Genomic DNA, 11,711 nt, shown 5'->3' on the forward strand with positions numbered 1-11,711 from the left:
CAAACAGACCTCCGGTCTGCCTCTGCGCGCCTCTGTGTGTGTGTGCAAAGCGGTTAGAACGGGTCCTTTGTTTTAAATCTCCTGAAATATTATCACTACCGACTTGAAAAAAAAATAAAGTTTCTAAATGAAAGTATTAAAACAGAGTCTTAGGTAATAAAAAGAAAAAGAAATGAGCCATATATGCACGCATTCCTATGGATATTGAAAAAGCGGGTGGTTTCACCCAAAGTGTGTCCTTTGAAGTGTTGAATTCCTTGGTCCTTTCGCACATAGACAGGCTTTAAAACGCAGGCAAGAGAGAGATGGGGAACTATTCAGAAAATGCCCAAATTATGGAAGAGCCGCTCCCTGCTCCCCGGTGAAAGGAGGGCTCCTTGGAGTAAAGGCAAACCGAGTCTGCGATGAATTCAGATTAGTATCTCAGCATCGTGGGCCCGAGCTTGTCTGTTCGATCAAGGCTCTTTTAGAAATCAGTTCAGCGGGCCCTTCCCCCATGTGGTGGGAGAAGAAGTGGAGCTTTAATGAGCGGTTGAAATATAGGTGCGGTAACGGCCAGCCGGGACTGCTGAACGTCTTAGGGGCCTTTCCTGTGAACCCAGCCAAAGGTGAAGACAAGGCCGGTTCAGGTCCAGCGCGTTTCCCAGCGAGCAGCTCCCCTCCTTCTTCACCTGGTCTCTAGTTCGATATTTCCCTGGAGAAAGGGGCAGCGAAGGGAGGGATGCTTGTGTCAGCTACAGCCGCGTAGCTGCGGGCATCACCCGACACGGGCACACGCTCAACCTGCCCTGCCCTGACATCCCGCAGAGCCGGGCTGACATCTCCGCGTCTCCGTTACCCGCCCCCGGCACCGGCCTGCGGCTGCGGCTGCGGGAGGTGCGGGCCCGGAAAGGCTGCGGGCGGTGCGGGAAGGTTGCGGGCGGTGCGGACCCGGGAAGGCTGCCCCGGCGTAGCCCGCTGCCGCCCCGCGGGGATGCTCAGCCCCGCCACCCCGCAGAGGTGGCGCTCGGGGTCTCGGGGTTGGCTGGGGATCTTTACGGGGACGGGCGTGCTGCTTCGCCCGCCTGTGGAGAGGGAGAGGGGGAAGCGGTTCCGGTGAGCTCCCGGGAGGAGGGGAAGGGGCGCGGAGGGCGAGCGGCGGGCACCGCTGTGCGCGGCCGGCTGCGACGGGGGTCAGCCCGCTGCCTCGCCCGGGCGGGGGCAGGACCCGGCCCCGGGAGCCGCTCCAGGGGCCGTTCCCGTCCCTGGATTTTTCCTGAAGAAGCGGCACGTTTCCTCCTTATACTTTTTGGAGCAACGCCCGCTCCAGACCCGGGGAAATAGATCCTCTCCCTGCTCCCCGCCCCCGCCGCCCGCATCTCCGTGTGCTGGCGTTTCGGCAGCTTGTTTATAACTATGCCTTAAAAGCACTAAATGCCTTGGGGGAAGGAAAAAAAGAGGAGGGAAAAAAATGAGGTCTCGGTGTCTTTTAAATGAAAGACACATGCAACGTTGTTGCAGCCTGCAATCCACTTTCATCCCAATAAATGTCCCTCTTTAAAGGCAGCTAGTAAACTCCGGGGGAGCCGAGGACAAGGAGCATCTCATGTGCCCGTAAAAACCCGAGAGCTCCCAGCAGCAGCAGGGCTTTTTCGAGAGAGGCTGTCGGAAGCGCGGGTGCCCGCCCGCGGGGACACGCGTGTCCCGCTGGCGGCAACGAGCCGCCTCGGCGGCGACGGGGCTCGCTCCCTGCCGGGCCGCCTCGGGCGGCCGCGCACCCCAGCAGCGCTCGGCTCCTCTCCCTCCCTCCCTCCATCCCTCCCTCCTTCCATCCTTCCCTCCCTGCATCCCTCCCGGGCGGAGCGGAGCGGGCCACCCCGGCGGCTGCGGCTAACCCGCCGTGCCGTGGAAGCGCCGGCCTCGGCTGGGGAGCAGCATCGGGACTGGCTGCCGCGTCCTCCGTGCACTCCCCCTCCCCTCCACCACCACCCCTTTCCCCGCTCGGCTGAGGAAAAAAGCCCCCTCCCGCCGCATCTGCACCCCACCGGCGATTCCACTCGCTTCGCGCCCCGTCTTTGCAAGGCGCTCCCCGACGAGGTTAGCGGCGTGGCTTATAGAGGCGCTCACGATATTTGAGTATTAAAGGTAGAGCGCGACACAAATTATAACCGGATCTTAAAATCCGTCCTTCCTCCCCGTGAAAATAAATAAATATATAAATAAATAAAGTCAGAGTGCTTCCACATCATCGTTAGCCCCAGGGGCCAAATTCTGCTCTCCTTTACCTCTGCGCAACCCAGCTGACTTCAAAGGGAAGGAGAGATGTAACCTAGGGGAGAATTGGCGCCACGTATGGCATTCGTTCTCCTTAAAAGCTTGAAAACAGAAAGCTGACTTCAGCGGGCCAGAACTATTTAAAAGGGGTTGGACAGATCCCGGGGGAGAAGGCGGCAAAGGGGAAAAAAAAAAATCCTGTGCTGAGGTGAGACAGCTTTGAAAAGCATCTTTCTTCAGGGAGCGATTCCCTCCGCCAGGCAGCCCGGTTATTAAGAGCCGCGTGCAGATGTGCCGCTGTGTTTCCAGAGATGGAGTATCTCCTAAACCTTCTGTGAGAGGGTGTTATGTGTGATGGCGAGACGTTTCGTGGCCAGAGGTGGTGTGAAGGAGCTCGCCCCCGCCGTGCATAGGAGCCCCTCGGGGGAAGCCTGTCCCCCGAGATGAGCCGGGGGCGCGCACGGCGGGGGGCTTCCCCGCCCGGGCACCCGCGGGGCTGTCCTGCGGGGAAGGCGGGTCGCTTTCCTCCCGCCGCCCTCGCATTCCTTCCCTAACCGAGATCAGAAGCTCGGGAAGCTACGGAAGCTACACACCCGAGCGCAGGGATGAGGATCCCGCATAAACTGCAAGCGCCTCGCTGCCGAAAAGGGAACAGATTTCGGAAAAGGAGTGCGGGAGCGCGGTGCCGGACCCGCAGGGTGCGGGACACGCCGCCCAGGAGGGGGTGGTGGCTGCGGGGCCCCCGCTGGTGCTGCCGCCGCTGCTCCGGGCGGCGGCTTCCAGCGCTACTGCATGTCTGAGGGACCTCCTCAGCTGCTCTCCTCGCGCTCTTGCGTTTGCTTAAATAAAGTGAGAACGGCATCACTACGGGCGAGGATCCCCCTTCCAAGTGCCCGCGGATCTCCATCCCCCCGTGCCTCCTCCCCATTTCTAATACCGGCTTTTAACTACGGATGTCAGGACACAGAGATGGTATTTTAATGTTTTAATCCATTTTACACCCCCACGTCTCTCTCCCCCAGAAAAGTTGCAACACGATATTTATTTAGGGACTGAATGGGAAGAAATCAGCGCTACCTGGGACTGGGCTAAACGAATTTTGGGGGTGTTATTCGCTTCCTTCCACATACACACCCTCCAGTTACCCGGGACAATGGAAGGGGAAGCTAGGAGGATGAGAGCGGGGTGTCCCCGCGGGGGACAGCCCCCGCGGCGAGGGGCGGCTGAGAGCTGGCCGTAGGGGAAGAAGAGGGGAGATTCCCTTGAATGGGATCAGGTGCCCCAACAGCCGCGGGGAGAAGGGTCCCTGAAATACGAAGAGAACTGGGTATCTGGTAAAACAGGTGCTCAGACGGTTCTGTATTTCCCCGAGCCGTCTGTTCTCTTTGCTGAGGCTTTACTTAATTGCTCGTTTCACGTTCAGACCCAGAGGTTTGACTGCATTAGGTCGGTTCGGGAGGCAGGCTGCGGGGAGACCCTCCGAGAGAGGAGCGCCCCGGTCTCCGTCGCCCGGTCCTGGGAGCGACCGACCTGATCTGCCCAGGCGAGAGGTGTAAAAAGACTCCCCGCCACCCGCTCCACATCTCCCTCCCAGCTGAACGTGGCAAACTGCAAATTACAGATTCAAAATCTAGCTTGGCTGAGTTATAATTTTCCAGACATCCTGTTTGTGAGAAGAATCATGTGAAGTATTCTTACTGCCAGCAAAAAAAATGTGCACTACATCTCAATGAATACTGAAAGAAGTTGAGGTTTGGGGGCTGTTATATTCCCCCCCCCCCCCCCCAAGTATGTTAAGCATCGTTATCCTAATGCCTAAAAGTAACGATTGTGCTTCGGATCTCCGCAGCCAGGCTGCCAAAAGGTCCCGATCCAAGCGTCGTTTAACGAATTTCTTCCTAAAGGGCAGTTTTTGTTCACCTCAGAAAACAAACAAAAATCGCTTCTGGTGTAGGTGGGTAGCCTTCAGATTTTCCGCTCGGAGTGGAAGTGTTTAATTGACATTGTGTGACTTTACCAAAAGCCTGGGATCTGTATTTTCAGAGATCAGTGAAAGTGCAGGAGCAAACCGACCCTTCTTCTGCTCGGCGATTTAATGTTAATTCTGCGTGGGCAGAGGGGGAGAACCTGAGCCTCGCTCATCTCCTAAGAGTGCGCTCAGGGAAAGTGATGTGTCGTTTCTCATTACGCTGGGCCCGAGCCTGGAGCCTCTCCCAGCCAGACTCGAGGTTCAGACGCTCCCATATTTTGTCCGCAAACCGGCCAAAACGTTAATGACAGGAATCATCTCCCGGTTCCTGCAGTTTGGCGCTTTGACAGCCCCTCAGCTGTTTGGGAGGGTTCCTGTACGACACCTGCACAGATAAAATGAAGATTTCATATGCCTCAAAGGCACATTCAGGAGGAAGACAAGGGACTGGTGGATGGGGAGGTTCCCGCGTCCCTCTCCGCCCGTTAGGAAAGCGGGGCTGCTGTCAGAGCGGGACGAACCTCGACAGTTTTCTTCTTGCAACAGTTAATGACGCTTCTTAAACCGTTTAATGTTTCTTTCAACACAAAATGGAATGAGATAATATTTAGTGTGTGGATTTAATCTTAGCCCCATAGGAAATCTCAGCAGAGATGCTCTATAAAAGCACTAATCCCTTATCTTGATCTAGTTCACATTATAATGAATCCTACTTACATATGTGCTATAAAAACAAATCCTACAAGAATTTAATCTATGCTTTACCGAGCTGCTATTGTAGCCCTTTATCAAGTTTAGAAAGGATTTGAAAGTCGGGCCGCGGGACTCAAAGCCCCGTGCCGTTTGGCACCGTCAGGAAGAAGAGATCTCCTAAAGATGCTTCTTGGAGCCGATATTTTTTTTTTTCCTTTTTCCGCGCTTCGTGTAAGACTAGGATCCACCCGGGATCACCGGAGAGACAGGCGCAGCCTTCCTCTGCCTCCAGCAGCCGAGGACGGCGCGGCTCCTAGGGGAGGCGTCCGTCCCACCCGCTTTCACGGTGGGACAAACCTGCCGGCGGAACCAGCCGAGCCGGGCTTGTGCTCCAGCGGCTGGATCTTCCCTTTGAAACCCAAATCCTGGCCCCGCCCGCTCCGCCGTGCTTTCCGACAAATTATAGAGATACACTCAAGGCAAAATGCAAACACGGCTCTTCACATCGAAGGAATGAAAAATCTTTAGGAGAAAAACCAAACGTAAAAAAAAGCTCACTCATAGGTTATGCAGTATGTCACGGGCGAACATTTGCTTCTCCCCCCCTCCCCGGGAGTTTAATTCCAAGAAGAGGGTGGGTGTCCCCCAAAGGAGCTGATTAAGACTTGGGGTCTTTTTTACCGACGACGCCTTCTCGCTGCCCCATCGCCACCCGACCGAGAGCTGGCTGTAGGGCACCGAGCAGCAGCGCACCTCTGCAAACGAGCACACCAAAAGAAAAGTCCCCCCTTCGCAAGTTGCGCCGTCTTCCCTGCTGGCAGTTTGATTAATATTGGGACAATCCCGAAAATATACGGGCTACATTACCGGAGCGACCCCGAGGCTCTGAATGTATCGAGGGGCCTGGAGAGTGTGTGGGGAGCTGCCTTGTCATCTCAGATGAATTGATTTCTTCTAAGGCATGAAATATGGGTCGACATTCTGGTTTCTAAGCACGAAGCTGAAGGAAGGTGTGAGACAGAAGGGACAGGGGCTAAGAAATAGATCCCTGTTCAAGTTGGAGGCACTAACAAACGGATGCATTGAGCTGCTTTGACAGGGACTGCTGGTTTTCAAGACTAGCTCGTTTCAAAGAACCGTTGCTTTTTCTTTCTTCTTTTTTTTTTTTTTTTTTTTTTTAATGCGATGTGTGCTAGATCCCATTAAAAATGTGCAATTCAGCGATGCCGAAAGCCACAGAGCAATTTTATTCCGGTCTTTGAGCACCCGGCTCTGTACAGTCTCAGCCTTATTTTGTCCTTTGCTGAGAGCTGCCTATATCTTTTCAAACGCTAGGTGCATTAAGGAGCATCTATCCCCGAGTCTTTAGGCTCCCTGCCCTTCTTACCAGAAACGGCCAGATGAATACAAAAAAGGACTTAGTGGTTAACCGATATGCTGCTAATATTTCATCCACGGGCCTCCTCCTCCTCCTCCTCCCCTTTTAAAACTTCAGCTCTTGGAAAAACAACATATTTTAAGCTTTCCACACAAATATTGATATTGGCAAATAAAGTCAGCCCCCAGCCTATGGTTAGAGACAGTCTTCTTTTTGTTTCTACCCCGGGCAATCAAAATTAATCCACTGTATTACAAATTGCCTCGGAATATTTCACTTTTCCTGACAAAACGCGTACCTGGCATATGTCACCGCCAGAGAGCTTTTCCCTAGCCCGTCTGTGGGGTGGCTGTTTCCAGAGGGAGGGTATCGGGCAGCGATGGGCGGCGGCGAGGGGGGACATCACCCAGCAGGAAAGTCACTTATTTGTGTCTGGGTTTGAGCCGGGGCAAGGCGGGGGGACGCTACCAAGGGGTCAGGCAACGCGGCGGAGGGCTAAGCCTGAAGGATCTCCTCGCCTCCCGCTCGCAGAGCCGGAGGTACCCGCCGGGAGAGGGTCGGGGCGGCCGCGCCTCCCTCTGCAGCGGGGACGGGTCCTGCCCCCGCCGCCACGGTCGGGCCCGGCGGGAGCGCAGCAACCCCCGGGCAGCGCCGGCGGCTAAAACCGAGCGAAAACGGCCCCGACCCGACGGGGCTGCACAAAACGCAGCTCTTTGCCATGGGCCTTTTTTTTTTTGTTATTTATTTTATTTTATTTTTTAAGGCTAAAGGCGCAGATAAATCAACGGGGCCGTGATGGAGAATGAAGCTCGTAGAATGGGAAGCGACCGTACGGAAGGATTTCTCACACCCACCCAGAGGCACAGACGCCCCTGTGCTCCCTCGGAGCGGGGCACAGCCCCGCCGCGCCCGTGGGCCGACACGGGCTCCCGCGGCGCGGAGCCCCCGCCCCGCCCCCGCCGCCGCCGCTCCCACAGAAGCCGCGAGTTAAGAATAAACTGCGACGGACGAGAAAAAAGCCACCAGAAACTACCACTTATGGAGACTGCGTGGTCTATGCATTCGCTTCTTCTCCCTCCTGCCGCTCGCCCAGCCGTGCTTCCCCCACCCCGCGGCACGCCTTCTTTTCTCACATTAAGGAAATTGTCGCTTAAAGGAAAATTGCTGCAGAACGGCATTAAACCGCGCGAATGACAACATATTAGGCAAATTAGAGCCAAGTTTATGGCTGACTTGTGTTTTTGCAATGAGTAACCTCTCGAACCTCCTACACGTGGTGACGGTGGCAGAAAACATGCAATTTTGAAGGGACGGCTCTCACCTAATGACCGAAATGTAGCAGGGAAATAAAGCTTATTTTATTTTTTTTTTACTCCCTCCTTTTCAGACGTGGCTCACAAGCACAGAAAATTAGGCTAATTTGAAATAGAGGCATTTATCTTCATTAGAATTTTAACTAAATAGCTGTAGCGACCTAAAAGGCTGTCTTGTACCTCAGGGTACCGGCTGTGGCTCAGCTGACTAACTGGTGCCGCCTATTTGCCTTCGGGCTTGAAGTAATGCTTCACGGAAAAAAAAAAAACAAAACAAACCCCAAACCCCCAAAAAGCTAACTTCTGGTTTCTTTGTCTAAGAGAAATTTAACAAATGCAAGCGCTAGGAATAAAGAGAACCCGACCCTCAGCCGTTAACAAACATATTTTTATCCCTTCTTAACTTTATGAAATTGGCATTGGTTGTTACCAATATAAAATGCTCTTATCTGCTTATTGTTAGAGATATCAATTGCATTTCAGCCAGAAGTAATTTTGCATTTACCTGGGTATTTGGGCTTCTTCAGTGTTTGGTGCAAAAAAATAACCAGTATGTAAACGGCAATCAATCAACTAAGAAAAGGTTGCTAACTCCAGACAACTCTATCTACCATTCAAGTGAAGACCAGGAGAGGAACAAGTGCTAGTTAGCAGCTTGTTATGTGCTAACCTGCTGTATCAGCACCTATGTCACCAGAATAATGGGGAAAGTCCATCTGTGCTCATGAAGAACAATCCGTTTGTCCAGCTGCATTGTAGGTAACAGTGCAGTTCATAATGTCATTTATTTAAACTTCCAGTCCTTGTGAGAATGGCCATTCTGGGGCAGTTACACAATAATTCTGCTAAAAATCTCTTTGCAAACCCAGTCCCTGTCCATCGGCCATTGTGGAACTTCATGAGCATCCCTCCAGTAGGGATTTTGGTGCTAACAAGCCCTCACCACAACTAGGCACCCAGCAAGTGCCTTGAGGGTGGACCCAAGGAGATGGGGTCAGCACTTTCCCTGTCCACCATCTACCTTAAAAACCAGGGAAGCAGGTCTCCACAAGACCCAACAGTTGCTTTAGACTGATCTATATTGTTACTTGCAGGCCATACCTATGTCTCTTTCTGCCTCTGTGTGAGATGAAAGAGGTGTCCCGTTCCTACTTAACCACAGCTACATCCATGACAAGCTGGCATCCCACTTTCATACATATATATCGCATAAGCTCTTACAAGTGCTGCAGTAGTTCATTGCAGGCCAAGATTTCCATTCTCTAAGACCTTATGAAATGACAAAATCAGCAGTGGCTGAGATTTGACTGGTTTCCACAGACTACTAGGCAAAACTCCTGTGCTTTTCACAACTCCTATAAAAATAAAATTAGTTAATTTTTCACTTATGACTATAAAAAGGAACAAAAAAAAAGCAACAAAGTTTGCGGGTGTAAGTTGCTTTTTTTCAGCTAGTACAGCTAAGTACAAACAGCTTGCATCTCAGATGTGGTATCAGGCTACTCGATCTTTTATAATATGGGTGAATTCCTTTCCTGTCTTTTTGGGGCCATGTGGTAACAGCTACTTTTCATACGTGTTTTTCTCATCACAGAAAAGTATCTTAAGATATCGCAGTGTCCCAGGATATTAGCCTGGCTTCCATTAACGCTAACAGAAGCAACTTCAGTGTGCATCATGGAAAGACTGCACCTCCATAAATATACATTGCCACTGTCATGATGATATGACACTAAAATCAAAAGGATAATAATCCAGTATATTCCTCATGGCGTGTACAGCATTTGTAGTGGAAGACCAAGCAGCAGTTCTGCACCCATGTGTCTGAGGCCAAATTTGGATGCCACCAGTGGCACATTTTTAAAAACTGTAAACAATACATACAGCGGACATTCTTTTAATGAATGCATGTTTGATTATTAATAATTAATTGTAATGATTTACTAAGTCAAAATGTGACACCAACTCACCCTGCATCACAGGAATGTCTATCCTATAGATGCATTGTCTCCCTGCTATTTAAAGGTCTCTTAAAACAAGAAATACATTTGAGCAATAATCTTTTGAGTCAGCATGGTTACTGTTTAAGAGTCTCTAAACAGGTAAGCAGGAAAATCTGCCCATTATTCAGTGAGAAACATTTCCGCACAGTATTTGGGCATTCAGGTGTGGGTTACCTGAGTACCATTAACACCTCGTTGTCATTCAGAATATGCATTTTGGGGAGTATCTTTTCTGTTGCAACAGGTAATGATGCTCCTAATGCCATCGTTCAAATGACAGAGGATTTAAACAACTACTGTGCAGACATTCAGGTAAGTTGCACAGAAAAAGACACCCCAGGGATCCGTTCAGGAGAGCTCACAGAAAGCTTTTCAATTTGATTTGGTAAATGACACCCATCAAAGGATCAATGCATTAAATGCACCTCGGTTGTTTCATACTTAATTTTGTATGAATGCTCTTCTACGTTTCTGAGACTCGAGCTTCATACATGAAAGGAAGATTTTTTAAAGAGTTTATTCACCTGAAGTCCCTCCTCCTTCGTGTTAAAGGATCTGCAAGGACCAGAGAAAAGTGCCGAGGAGATGATGCTAGTGAGCTGCGAAGAGGTCTGGAGCACTGCAAAGGCAGTAGCACGTCTAGAAACATGCAGTTTCTGGGATTTGTGGTGCAGGTTTTGCTGGGCCGTCACTGTGACTCACATCTGCTCTGACATCAGAACAGATTGCCAGAGAAACTTACTTTTAAGAATATGTTCCTGTCCTAAATGGGAATTGCTGTATCAGGGAGTAGGGGCGGAGGGGAGAAAGAAAAGAAGGAAAAATTAAAAAAAAAAAGAAAACAAAAAAAAAAAAAAGAGAGAGAAGGAAAAGAAAATCCGAGAAAGACACAAAGGAAGCATGAAGCAGCTTTCTGCTGCACAGAATAGGGCTTGAAAAATTTACGTCGTAAATATATCACCACGTGCAGCATTCGTGTTACCTCTGACCTTGCATACTGTAAGGTGTGACTGTGAACAGCAGGCATTTGCCCAGATTTAGGGTTGCTTCACCTTATTCCTGAAAGCCATAAAGGTCTTTCTGCTAGCTGGAACAGAAATCACACCTTGCACTTTTATCCATATTTGACCAGACACGCTGTACTTTCAGCACTGCAATTTGTGAAAAATGTGCTGGGTACAATAATAAGACATAATCCTATTACATATTGCAATGTTATATAATGAAAACAGCCACATATTTTGGCATACTTTATAATTTAATTTCAGTTTGGTATGCTACTTAACCTATGCATGACAATATCAACTTATGGAATAGCAGTCTAAGCATATTATGAACATGAGAAAGCATGTCAGCAAATATTGTCACTCCAATTTGTAGTTTAGTAAATCGTATGTTAAAAAGCTACTATTTTCTCTTTGCAAAATGACTTTAAAAATGTGGCCAAACCATTTTATTTAGGCTTGGAAGTATTTCTCATTCAGAAATACCTGGAAAGAAGGAGAGGTCAGGTATGACGAGTTTGATACAGCAGGTCTTTTTTAGATACAGAGGTAGATATAGAAAGATTTATGAAATCTGAAATACAAGTGTCTAATTTACAGTGGTGGTGATGTGCAGTGTACTATGGACATTATAGACAAATAGAGGGGATAATCTGCAAGAAGCGTTAAAATGTGAACTGCTTGATTTTGCATTTTGACCTCCAGTTAACACCCGTAACAGTGTTGTATCTATTTACTGACCACACTGACACGTATAGCGCAGACATTTTTAACTAATAAAATTTTTCCTACAAAACTTACATTCTTGATGATACATTTGAAACCACAGAAGCTCCAAGAAGTCTTTGGGGGTGACATTTAAAAGTCATTATATAGCAGATTTGGAAATTCAGTTTAACATTTACTACATACGTTGGGAAACTAACTAGATAACATAAGCACCTACTGACATTTTATACCCTTCTGACAACATTTCTACAGCTAGGCTGAGAAACCTTCACTGATCATCTTTCCTCAGAAAGGTAAAGAAATCTTTGTGAAGTAGGCTGCTGCTGGCTTTTCAAAAGTAAACGGGTAATGAAAAACAGCACGCCGATT

The sequence above is a fragment of the Phalacrocorax aristotelis genome, chromosome 1 (assembly GCF_949628215.1).
Source record: "Phalacrocorax aristotelis chromosome 1, bGulAri2.1, whole genome shotgun sequence".
Classification (NCBI taxonomy): Eukaryota; Metazoa; Chordata; class Aves; order Suliformes; family Phalacrocoracidae; genus Phalacrocorax; species Phalacrocorax aristotelis.